The sequence below is a fragment of the Anopheles funestus genome, chromosome 2RL, assembly GCF_943734845.2.
Source record: "Anopheles funestus chromosome 2RL, idAnoFuneDA-416_04, whole genome shotgun sequence".
In the NCBI taxonomy this organism is placed as follows: domain Eukaryota; kingdom Metazoa; phylum Arthropoda; class Insecta; order Diptera; family Culicidae; genus Anopheles; species Anopheles funestus.
In genome coordinates, this window is record NC_064598.1 from 63,351,181 (window position 1) to 63,364,074 (window position 12,894).

Sequence of the window (12,894 nt, forward strand, 5' to 3'; positions counted from 1 at the left end):
TGATCTGGTACATCTTCCCCATGGCAATCCTTCTTTTTTATCAGCAAAGGTTATCGCTCCGCTACTCACTCGAGGTAGAGCATGCGTTACAAATGTTTCCAATCATCCACTTAGACTCGCACCAGGTTTGAGAGCAGTCCAAACCGAGTGCGAGTTCAGGTCACTTTTTTACATTAAACAACAAATACCTTCAAGTTTTTTTTTTATTCATAAAGAACGCATACCTTCAAGTTGTACATAGCATAAAATGTGAGACAGGTTTTTTTCATATTATTTGACATAATTATCAAAAGTATCCAACTGTACCCTGAGTTAACAAATCATTTTATTTAATGAAAAAGCTTTCTATGTGTAATGTTCCACCGTACACTGTGCACAAAGATCGATTTCGAAATTCATTAACAACTCTTGCAAGCATCAAGAATCGAAAAATGATGTTGGCAAAATTATGCCTACAAACCAAAAATTGATGCCAATTAATCTTTCTTTTCTCGTTCACCCTCTTTTATGTTACTTTTTTTTCGTAATCCCTTTTGGTACGGTAGCAAAGCTGTACACTTTTTGCTTCATATTTATGCTCGCTTTTCGCACGAATTCGATTCGCTTGCACCTGTTGTGAGCGAGCATCGGCAGATGTTGCTTTAAATTATATCATCATTTTGCATCTCATCTTCACCGGTAAGAGCAAACGTTTCTTTGTCCCTTTATTGCCATCATCCGATGTCTTTTGCATGTACCTAAGTTCCTCAACTGTACATTCTGTTATTCATAGTTTGGTATGAATTATTCCTAATAATATTTCAAACATAACTCAGCATTAAACCTTCGACAAATCGTTAAAAATTGAAGTATTTTTACAATAATGATTATAGTTTAATGTTTTGTAAGTTTTAAAAATCATTAAGCTACTGAAGTTGATAAGACATGGTAACCAATCTAGAAAATGCTAAAAAAAACTGTTATATGTTGGTGGTTAATTTACGCTAGGTATAAAACAGAACAATTGAAATGCTCTCGAGTTGTTTGCACCATGTTTCAGGGAACAAATGAACGACTGGAAATAAATCTCCTTCGTGTAATGAACCTAGAGAATTCCAAATACGCAATGCATCAAACGTTATGTACGACCAATACCAGATCCCAGCTTAATTAACGGAGCGATAAACACAACATGTGTCTCACATTCAAACTAACCCTTTTTATTAAAAAAAAAAAACTTACAAGCTCTATTGGTTTCCTTTGCGTTTAACTTGCTATAACTGAAAAGAGTACTACAATTCACTAAACAGATCTTCCCCAATAGTGTTTTCTCCTGGACAATTATCAATGAAATTGAGATAAGGTTTATTTCCAACGGTGTAATAGCAAGCAAGCATGCTAAAAATAAGAACAATCTTTTAAAAAAATCAACTCAATAAAATAACTTCAAAGGTGATGTAAAAATAAAATGAATTAGGAAGTTCGCTAAAAGGTGTTATTTTTGTGAAGTAGGCACAATAGAATCATTCCTCGGTAATATTTAGTCACGTGTCTCAACATTGCTTCGTTCACTCGTTCGTTTTCGTTGTGCACTGCTAAAGGTTTCCTCTCGCAGGGTTTTATGGGCGTTTTTACAAAATACTTCATTTTCTATCAGAATTACAAACCAAACAAGGACTTTGTTGCCATCACGTCGAAAACCCAAACCTGCAGGGCCACGTGAGACACCGGGCCGAGGCAATCGAAGCAAAGAATCTGAACATACTCCCACCTTAAGCGACGAACGCTGGTTACTCTAGTGCACCAATACAACGAAACTGTTCGATCATTTGCTGGTATTACAGTGTACACAAACCAACCAAACAGTAGTGGCGGGTTGCTGAAAGTGACGCAAGCAAAAACGTCATATGAAAACCAAAGCACACGAGCAGCATCATATAGGTTGCGTAAGTATGGGTAGTTAAACAGTAACGACAAACAGCGCGAAATAAGACGCCACGAACAGCTGTATGAGTTCGTTCATGTGTTGATGTTCATGTATGATTGCGGTATCAACGTGAACTCCAAACGTTTACAAATAAGCACCACCTCTTCAAATAATTAGGTGTAGCTGATTAGGTGAAACTGTAAAAAAGCGAAAGCAAAAATGTACAAGATTATTCCGCGTGTTGAAGAAAGTAAAAGTTTTATGAAAGTATTCAAAATACCTTTAATATTGAACAATTAAAATTCAAATACAAATAAAATTCAATGTAAGTTTAATAAATTAATAATCAAATAGTTTATTCTTCCATCAACTATACCCTTCTTCACATTCCTTACATGAGAATTGCAGAAAGAATTTAAAGTATTGACAGCTAGACTATAGTTACCAAGGCTATGTTAATTTAATTCACATAATCGTACACCAGTGTTGTGAACAGGTCAACAACGACATTCTTCCGGTAGCACCGGTGAGAATCGATTAGCTACATTAGGCCTCCAGATTTGGTTTATAAACCAGAACGCCTTATAAAAACGTCCATCATTCGCATCAAGCAATTGAAAGTCAAAAGGTTACAAAAAACAAACTCGTACACGTTTCCATGTTTTAAGCCTTCCGGTTCAACATCCTAGCCACGTGACGAGAGTATAGCTTCCCTGCTGCGGTCCGCCGTTTGGGGCAAAGAGGCGTTGGGTGAATGCACGTATAAATAAATTTGCAAACAATTACAGTTTCATCAGAAACGAGGCACTATTTATACGCGATTTGCCATCCGTCATGTGTGCTGATATAGGAGGTTTTAGACGCCAGCTTTCGGAGAAGTAATTTCATGCAGCAAAATAATCATCGCTGCCGATGGATACATACACGATTTATACATGCAAATCTAATTCCTTGCCGTCGATATCATAAAATGTGCAAAACGTGGCAATAATGACTTGATTTGATGACTGGCTTGAGACAATTGCATTCATATTAGTGACACCATTACTAAAATCTTGGGATGCTGCTAATGTGGGTTTAAGATTGACTACCTTTAATTGTAGTTACTGGGAAGTATAAATTGTACAATAAATATCGCAATTCAGATGTTTTCAGAACTTGAAAACAGATCCGCGTACTGCTCAATTTGAAACATTTAACAAAACTTGAACTTTGAAGTTAAATCGAGTTTTTAAAATTGATTCGAGCTTTTTTCTAGCTGGTCTGATCCCGGCTTGGCCATGTTTCTCATATCATAAAATTGTAAACTGACTTTGTGCAGATAAATAAAAAAAAATCGTTCCGAATATAGATACTAAGTTCCTAAATTAGACGCGACGGCACCTTTATTGAAATTGTCAGTTTTTAGTTGAAATATTCGTGTGTAAATCTTTTTAAAAGAACTGTTGATGAATTGGCACGGGTATAGTAGCTGGACTGAACAATTGTTCTGTTCAACAATAACCATAAATTATATATTTATTCCCACCCGTATATTCCCAATGTATCTTACAATATATCTCGTGCTGGCAGTTGTACTTTGGTCAGCTACTTACCTGAAAAAAAGAAAATACAGAAAATGTTATTATACTCAACTAGAGAAGATAGTTTTAAACTTCAATTAATTACATTATGATAAAGTGTAATATATTTTAAAAGTAAAAGGTTGTTGATTTAATTTGTTTGTTCATAAAAGTCAACTGAATCCAGATACCTTAATACTAAATTGTTTAAATTTTAACATTTTTTTTTAATTTCTCCGTGTTTTACATGTTAACTAATTGTTTTGGCGTTTACTAATAAAATCGAATAGTTAAAATCATTGATCATAAAATCACTGCTAATGCACGTAATTTAAACCAACCAACATACGACTGATCTGCAGTGTGTTCTCCCTTTTTACGGTCCCAATCAGAGGACATTAGAGAGATGGGTGGCAGTAAAGAGCAATGAACATTCAACCGGAAGAGATGATTTTGAAAAGCAAGGCCTCGTGTTTTGCCTTGTCGAAAGTGACTAGTACGGTTGTCCCATGGAAAAGGGATTAAATTTAATCAGCACTTCAACGTGACTCTAAATTGTGACCAGCAATTAACAAATTACAGACCAGATTAATATCGCTATCTATCGCTAGCAAACATACTCATTTCCCATCGTTGGGAAATATTGTAAATCCATTAAGAGTAAAAAAAAGACATTAGAATTAAATCCTTGCTTTGAAATATGTTGCTACAAATATGGTACATATACGACACAGTATTTAAATTGTACACAAAATTAAAACTTTTGTGCATACAAAATCATATGTCGTACGTACCCCCGTACGTAGGATCTTCCTACGGGTAATGAAAGTACAGGAAACCAGTAATCACAGGTCAAGACCTCTCCTAAGGTCACATAAGAAGAAGAAGATATTATGATTTTGTTTAAAGAAAGTTTTTTTTTGTCATGCCGGTATGCTTGATTTCGATCATACTGACTCATATGGGACTATCATTTATAATCACGGCATCCTTTTTTATTTAAAAAAAGTATGTGATGAACAAACAGAGAGTCGTCCTATTTAAAGTCGCAGACATCGGAGTCTGGAATGTACTGGCTACTAGAAGAATGACGCGTGACAACGCTTGAATCAGTCTATGTATTTACGATTAGAGGGTGGAGATTTTTTATGAGCGTCATACCACGTGAAGAACGTTGCAGACGGTTTAGACAATGATGGTTGTCTAGCCGGGATGTTAGACCAGCTGCCTTAAAAGTTTCAACGACACTTAACGTACGTAGACACCGTCTTTGCCGACGGAACACGGTCTTTGTTGGAACGCAACACTGTGTCTCGATTGATTTTATATGTGTTTATATTATCATCTGACACATGCATTATCATTTTGCTTCCGGGTACATACTGCTGCAATCAATACTTTGAAATATTGCACTGTTTTACGTCCATCATATCTCATGTTTGTCAATTTTTTGTTAGTTGTTTTGTCTTGAACATATCCAACATAATTTATTGTCTACACAACATAATTTATTTTCTGCACGAAATACCGTATTTTCCGGTGTATAAGATGCACCTTTTCGTCGAAATTCATTCAGACGTTTAATTTAAACATGGCCCCATCTTAGTTTTGATTTTAACTTTTTATAACAAAAATAAAAAATATTCTACTTATTTCCGTTTTTAAATGGTATTTATGGGTGAAACATAATATGTTTAATTTCACTGTGCAGTTGACATCATTTTTGGGTGAACTATGCGATAAGCCATGCCTTCATTTTTATTACGATGTTACATTTATCGAAATAGTAATCCCCAAAATTATTTAAAAAAATGTTCACATATCTTTATGTTACACACCTCCCAAGCAGAAACATTCTCTTTCCAGAAAATGTGGCGTTTGCGTCAAATAAATGCGAAGGATTGCGTGACCTAATTGTATAAAATCCTCTGCTAGAAAAGCGATAATAAAATATAGATGTAAGCAATGTGATAAAATAGTTCAAAAGGTAAAGTCATAAACCCCACACGCTCTCATACAAATAAAGATGGATCTTTTTTTTCAACAATCTTAACGATAGCGATAAATAATTTTTGTATCTATCACATTTCTATTCAATCCCTGTTTGCTGACCAAAACTTTAACAAAGACACGAAACATATTCAAAATGACAAGAACATCAAGCAATTAGCACGACCAAATGCTTAACCTTGTGCGACGTTTTAGCACAAAATAAAATATGACCAAACATTAAATCATGCGCCAAACCCATCATCAGGCGCTCCTCAGTCTTAACAAGAATAATCTCGTTTATAGGTTGATAAAATCTGCTATTTTAAAGCCCATTAACATGTATTCATGTTAGCAGTTAATCGTAGACTGTTGTTAACGATTACACATTAAAATTGTTTCTGTTAAATATTTTGTTTCGAAACGCACGACACAAAAAATTTTATCTACAGCTTTCAAAAGTGTTTAATTAAAGGCACTGAAATTACAATAAAGAATTGAACAGAATATAACATATCGCTACTCCATTTTTGTATTATACATCGCCTTTAGTAAGTACACTTTTAAAATTAACAAAAAAATAATATTTGATATTCGCTATCGACAGTTTTGGGTATTTCTGTTCTACAACGAGAATGTTGCAAAGAACATAAAACTAACCGCAAGAAAGCAATCTAGGTTTCTCCTCTAAGTACAGATCTTCAAAAAAATCCTTCAAACACAACCATTCCTCAAATACTGGAATCTCGGTAAGAGCAGAAACGAACACAAACTCGTAGAACCTTTACATGGTATCGATTCTGCCGTTTATCTGCACTTCGAATACAACCTCCTTGATGCGGGAATGAACGCTTTTTCTAGGTCGAATCTACGTTGGGGAGATTTATTTCATTCTATAGCACATCTTCTGGTTCTTAATTGTAGAAGGAATAAAAATACTACAAAATGCAGCGGTAGAAGGAAGGAATTCCGCAGTGGTAACATCAGATAAGATATAATATAAAATCCAATAAACAAATAACATTCGAGAATAAGAAGAATAGAGTTTTATAAAAATTATGCTTTTCGCAAGTTTCTGGACACACTATACCATAACATTCCAAAGATAAAATAAAAGATAAATTTCAAACATACATAAGAAAACGCCGTCATGTTCATAGAAAGAAACAGCCGAATGTTCATATTAAAAACAAACTTCATGATGGCGATGATTTTAATATTAACACTGATGAAGCAAAGCAACTTTTCTTTTTAGACTTGGCAAAATCGGGTCACTGGAGCATGAACGTATTATGACAAGAAAAAAAAAATAATGAAAAAACTAACTCCATCTAAATGATGATATTTGACACATATTTCCTTAGATAATAATTCCTTAATTGCTTTCATTCTCCTATCTTTTAAAGTCTACTGCTGGAATGATTTACGCTCATAATGGAAAATGACATCAGAAACCAACAAATACGGAAAGTGATTCTATATTGTTAATGCTATCCTTTTCAAAAAAACAGCAAACAAATGAAAAATTCGCTTTCCCGCTTCTAACAAAGCACATATTATTATATTTCTGTCCCATTTTATTCTGTCTTCCATTTTCTTATATACCAGATGGGACAACAGAAGCAAAATGGTTCCCAATACGCATAATCACTCGATGGTTTTTCTTACTTTCTTCCAGGAAGTAGCGCTAAAGCTTAGAAATGCTTTCGCGCGAAAAAAAAATTGATCACCTATTTCGTTAGGCAAATAAAGGTCGCTAGTAAAAAAATGATAAAAAAAATCCCGGTTGGTTTGTAAGATTAATTTTTTATTGAAATATTTTTCGGTGAATAAAGGACATATTCAGTCGATTTTTGCACTGTCTAGAAATTGGAATAAAACAACAATTCTTCCAGAGAAGTGGGGTCGGATTTAAAATTTGAAGGGCTAATTTGTTTCGAAACCACTCACCGATGCTAAAGATTTTTGGATCCGTCGAAAAACCAACGCATTCTTGGAAATAAAACATCGATACGAGTGTAGCAAGATACTAGATGGCCAATTTGAAAAATAAATCTTTTACTAGGAAGGAAGCGTCGTGCAAAAACATTTGGTTTCGTAAAACTGTAATACAAATTCAGTGCTGTTCAAAAATAAGACCAGTGTTGATAAAACTCAACCACAAGGATATACACTTGATTAGGAATGTTATTAGTACATTCGCTGACGTGATTCATACACTAACTCGAAAAACCAGAAGTAAGCACCCAATTTCAATGATGTCATTTAGGTACTTCGGTACCTATCACTTTGAAATAGAAATCCCAAATATTATAATGACTGAGTTAAGTGAAAAGTACAGGCAAAGTTCTTGCCTAGTAGTAGAAGTTTTTAATGTCAATACGCTTGCTAAACGAAAGTATCAGAAGTGGTTTGTACGGTTTCAAGGTGACAATTCCGATTTCCAAAACAAAGAAAAACTTGAAGTGCCACCTCAGTTTGATATTGAAGACTTGCTAACGTTCGACGCTTGAAAAATTAGGATCTGGCTAATCAACACTTTACTTAATTACTAATTCACTAGAGAAAGACTTACTCATGATTACATACTAACAACAGTAGAACTTCAAATGAAATGTTGCTTCCAAGAATTAAATTTAAGCCCATGACATCATTCGTTTATAATGCAGCTGTTTCTATTATCTTTGAAGCAAATATGCTTCTAGTACTCGAAGTACACTAAAGTATAAGTATTATTGTATCAACTATCTTGCATTATAACTACCAACATGGCGCCCAAGTACTGATGAGGAGTGAAACAACGCTTATTTTAAAGAAAAAAAATTAACCTTTTCCGAAACTTGAAAAAAGTATTGGATTGTAATTTATTGCATCGCTTTCAGCATCCTAACAATCTTACACGATTTTTTTTATCATTTAAATGTTACATGGGCGCTACTCCTTACGTGACTGAAAAATGCCCTGCAGCTTCAGTTTCGCGTAAGAAGGAAAAAAAATACACCCCAGTGGAAAATGTACAATGCCACACTCTTGGGTGAACCCTTTTATCATCCTATGTGTTGTGGTTACAGGTTTACAGGACGCAAAAACGCCTCTTTTTGACACCCTCCACCATCCCAAAATCATCCCACCGACCCGAAACACTGTCCAAAGAGCGGTAAAATGTACCGCCTTCTGAAGAGAGTTCATGCTTTGTCACGTCCACCTTTTCATCCTTTGCACCGCCATCTACCAAGCCCTTGGCGAGACGTACTCTATTCGTGCGGGGTTTCGGTCGAAGGACACACCAACACAATTTCCCTTATCTTTGCGCCACCGATGGTGCACGTTGGATATGCGCGCGCGAGTGTACCGGCACGTGAGCGAAATGGAAAATTGAATTTCAATTTTTCCCACCCGTCCTTTGCACCGGCGGGGTCCAACATTTTTGTCGATCGTTCGTCCTGTCGGACCGGTTTGCGGACGTGGGTGGAGGTTCGAATGCCGAGGGCAATATAAACGTAGTTGTATGTTCGTTTGCACCATCAAGGGAGTGTTTCCTAACTGCGTTGGTTGTCTATTTCCAGGACAATCTACATGGATTCAAGGATTTGTAGGAAAATAAATACTTTTGCATTTCGCACTATGAATGAACATTAAAAAAACTAATGCATGTTAATATAATTTGGAATACATGGTATGAATTAATTACTTACTTAGCCGATACACAACATCAAGTTCTGCTAACAATTAATCTTTTATAAATACGTATAAGGCACGTATCAACAGTTGTTTTTAAGTTAGGTTGCAAGTAGTTAAATATCTCTTTGTCTCACTTCTAACTTCAAACCTACCTAATCGCAACACTCATCTACTTTCACCGTAACATTTATTGACAAAAAAGCATCAGATGGAAATAAAATCTTAATGCTTGTATGCATTCTGTTAATGCACATACATATTATTATTGCATTGCACAAGATGTACCACAAAAGTTACCTCATTTCGTTACCCGATTACCAATACTGAAACAAAAACGCCAAGACATAGCCTCGGGACAGCATTCCATCGCAGTGTGGAGCTCGTCATGTGTTCGTATGAATTTTGCAATGTCTGAGCAACATTATCCCTAGCACTACTACGTCGTTACCTCGTCATATATGAGCATGAGATGCTGTGGCAAAGTGCATCCTCCAACCGTTTGTTTTTTCATCCTTTTCCATAACCAGCCGCCAACAAATCTCCCCATTCCTCCAAGCATAAACATCAGACAGATCGTTACTCATTTTCAGGATAAATAAACTCGCAAACCGTACATCTCTGCAGATGACACGCAGCTTATCCGACCGAAATAAATGGGAACACTGTATGGACTGTGCACTAAAAATCCCAACACCTCGCATTTTCCATCACCCATCTGTATATGGTCTCGTAGCGTTTCATGTTTTAACCTTAATATGGACGTGACAAGGGTGACAAATTCCGAACATAAAATTGTGTTGAGAAACTATTACTGGGCTACATTAATATTCTTGATTTGTTTTGTCGTACAACATACATTTTATTTTTAAAAAATAAATAAATAATCAGCCATTTAGTTAGGCCATACTGAAAGAAATCGAATTAAAATGTACACTTGCGATAGTTATTCTATCATATAATTATAGCATAATAGAAAAAAAAACACTGTAGAAATGCATAATTTATGCCGCATACAGCGCTAAAAAATACATCTCTCAAAGCAACAGAGTCTGAAATGTTGAACAATATAAATGCACAATGCATCAATGGGACGAGTGAAATTATAACTTGAACGTAATGAAAATTTTCAAACATGCAAAGAAGTTCATGCCTCCCTCACGATTGAACAAAAAAGTTTAATATCTCATCCACAAGAGGGGGAAAACCGAGATACTTATATGGCCAGTCAGCTTAGCTTCTCACACGATCATCACGGATAATGGTAAAACTTTAACCTTGACGTGATGCAATTCTGCATACATCAACATCCAATGAGTTTCGCTTCCACCCAACACTTTGTAACGGGGCCGTCTGTACCATCTGGGACCGTACCATGTGCGCGCTCCATTTTGTTCATTTCATCGTGCTTCGCTTGCAAAGCTGCGCGTTTATACCATGCCACAGCCCAACCCACCACCAGTCGTCTTCTTCGTTTGTGCTCGGCGAATGATGTGTAATTAAACTTGCAACAACCGGATCATTCTATTCGCTCGATGGGATCCCTTTTGTCGTCCGTTGCCGCTTTTAGATGGCCTGTGAGAGCAGTAAGACCATACGGAAGGTGTGTGGTCGTGTATGTGTACTCTGGATGATTATTCCTGAATGCCGAAGCCTTCGGTAGGACCACCAGCATCAGACAGTTCACCGGTCGTCGCTGTGTGACGTACGCTGCGCTTATGGGATGGATTCGGGCTGGACGACAACGAGAGCACCGAATGTAACAGATTCAAACTGTTATGCAAAATATGAAGCTGACATGCAGAAACAGGCTGTTCTACACTACCACAAGCACGTTCAACACAGCAGCATGGTGAAACTGTCGAGCCGGAGCATGTATTGTACTACTGCATAGTTGAATGCACATCCTACGCTAGATCCGTCATTGGAGTGAGGACAGGACACGACCAGGGTTTTGCAAATCTGTAGCATAATCACTGTGTGGATAAGGTATAGTTGTAGAGACCGACCATAGACAGTACCAATGTTTGCACAACATAAAAATATACTTTGTACAACCAGCTTAATATTCTGACCGATGTAACCATAAAACAATCTTATGGATATTATTAAAATAACCACGAAATTATTTCATCCACACCGTTATACTAACAAATTTACCCATTACTAAACAATTGAAAACAGTGCACACAGTAGACTGATACTGACCGAAAACTGTAGGTAACATTTGTTCACCCACAAACGAAGACGATTTGACATGCACCGAAACATCTTGTTAAGCAACCGGTCCTCAAGCGGGGGTTCTTTTTCCCACAACTCAATTGCTTCGTACTGGTGAAGTTTTGATAATTCTATCCAATGCAAACCTATCCTACAACACAACCTCGTACGGTCCATCACCAACAGCATCATCATCTTCATCATCACTAACGATCTGGGTGTGGTGAAACATCGGCAACGATTTTATTTGAGACAGATTCATTTTCACGATAAGTTCAGATCCAAACCGAAAGGTCAACGGGCGGCCAAAGTAATATCGTCTGAAATTTCTCTCGTTGGCTCAACCTTTACGTAATATGCAAAGGGTAGTGTGGGATGAAATTAATCGTTCAGTGCGATTGAATTTGCCCGTCATTCATATTTTATGGATCAATTACTTCCAACGCGAATATGCAGACTGATATTTATAACTTTATAGAAATTAATATGGCAAAAAATATGCAATAGTTTAGGTTAACTTTATCGGTACTAAAGTGTGATAAATAATTTTTAATTCGTCTAAAAGCCAAGAAACTACTAATTGACATCATCATGATATAGGGCACGTTGAATATAAGATTAGAATAAATACAAGTAGAAACTACTAACATATTTTTCCTTTAAAATATTTTTCTCACAACAAATAAAACCACTTTGGACTGGTGCTGATGTGGGCTGAAGAGAGCAAATACAAACTGTAGAACGCCCTCTCTGATTTGCACGATCTCATTAAAAAGCAATCGCATCTTCGTCATCATTCTGCTGGGCGAAGCATTCGCATTCAGTAGTACGTACACCGCAGTCTGCCTTGACGAGTATGCATGTGCTGACGAAGGTGCTGATTTTGGTGCAAAAACACTAAAACCTGTGCCCAAGTTTTGTTCCGTTTCACATAAATATCGATTTACAGCCGGTGGGTTGACTCTAATGTGGAGCCACAAAACACGCGCATCACTTTGCAGGATCACTTTTTCTCTTCCTCCAAAAAGCATATTTCTTTCTATTGCTCTTCTTTGCCAGAGAATCACTAGCTTTCGTAGTATCATCAACACTATGACGTACCGGTGCTTACGGAGCATAGCGTTTCTTGCACTGGGTCGCACTTTGGAAACAATTTCCATCGACTAATTATGGTAATTAGTGTTTGCTTTGTCAGGTACAATCACCTTTCCGTAGGTAGCATGAATCTACTATCATCTCGCGCGTACTTTTCCCGACGATGCTGCAGATAGACAGAGAGCAGGAAACTGACATACAGCTTAGTCTAAATAATGCTTGCTTTGAGATTGAGCAGATGCGGTTGAGGAGTTTGTGGTTGCAAAAATGCTTCGTCACGGTTAGCTTTCATTACAGCTAATGCTTCTAAATGTAAAAAAAAACCCACGCGTTTTCTTTGCGCTTTTCTAACCCGATAGCAACTATAGATAGAGTTTAAGTATTAAATGGATTTGAAAAGAAAAACATGTTATGTATGTACAGCATTCATTATAAATCTTGTAA

General features: G+C 36.5%; 1 protein-coding gene across 21 annotated transcripts in view; it reads right to left on the reverse strand.

Moving 5' to 3' along the window:
• LOC125766101 (AF4/FMR2 family member lilli) overlaps nucleotides 1-12,894 on the reverse strand; it is a 76,939-nt gene that overhangs the window by 26,138 nt on the left and 37,907 nt on the right. The gene's annotated exons all lie outside the window — the stretch shown is intronic.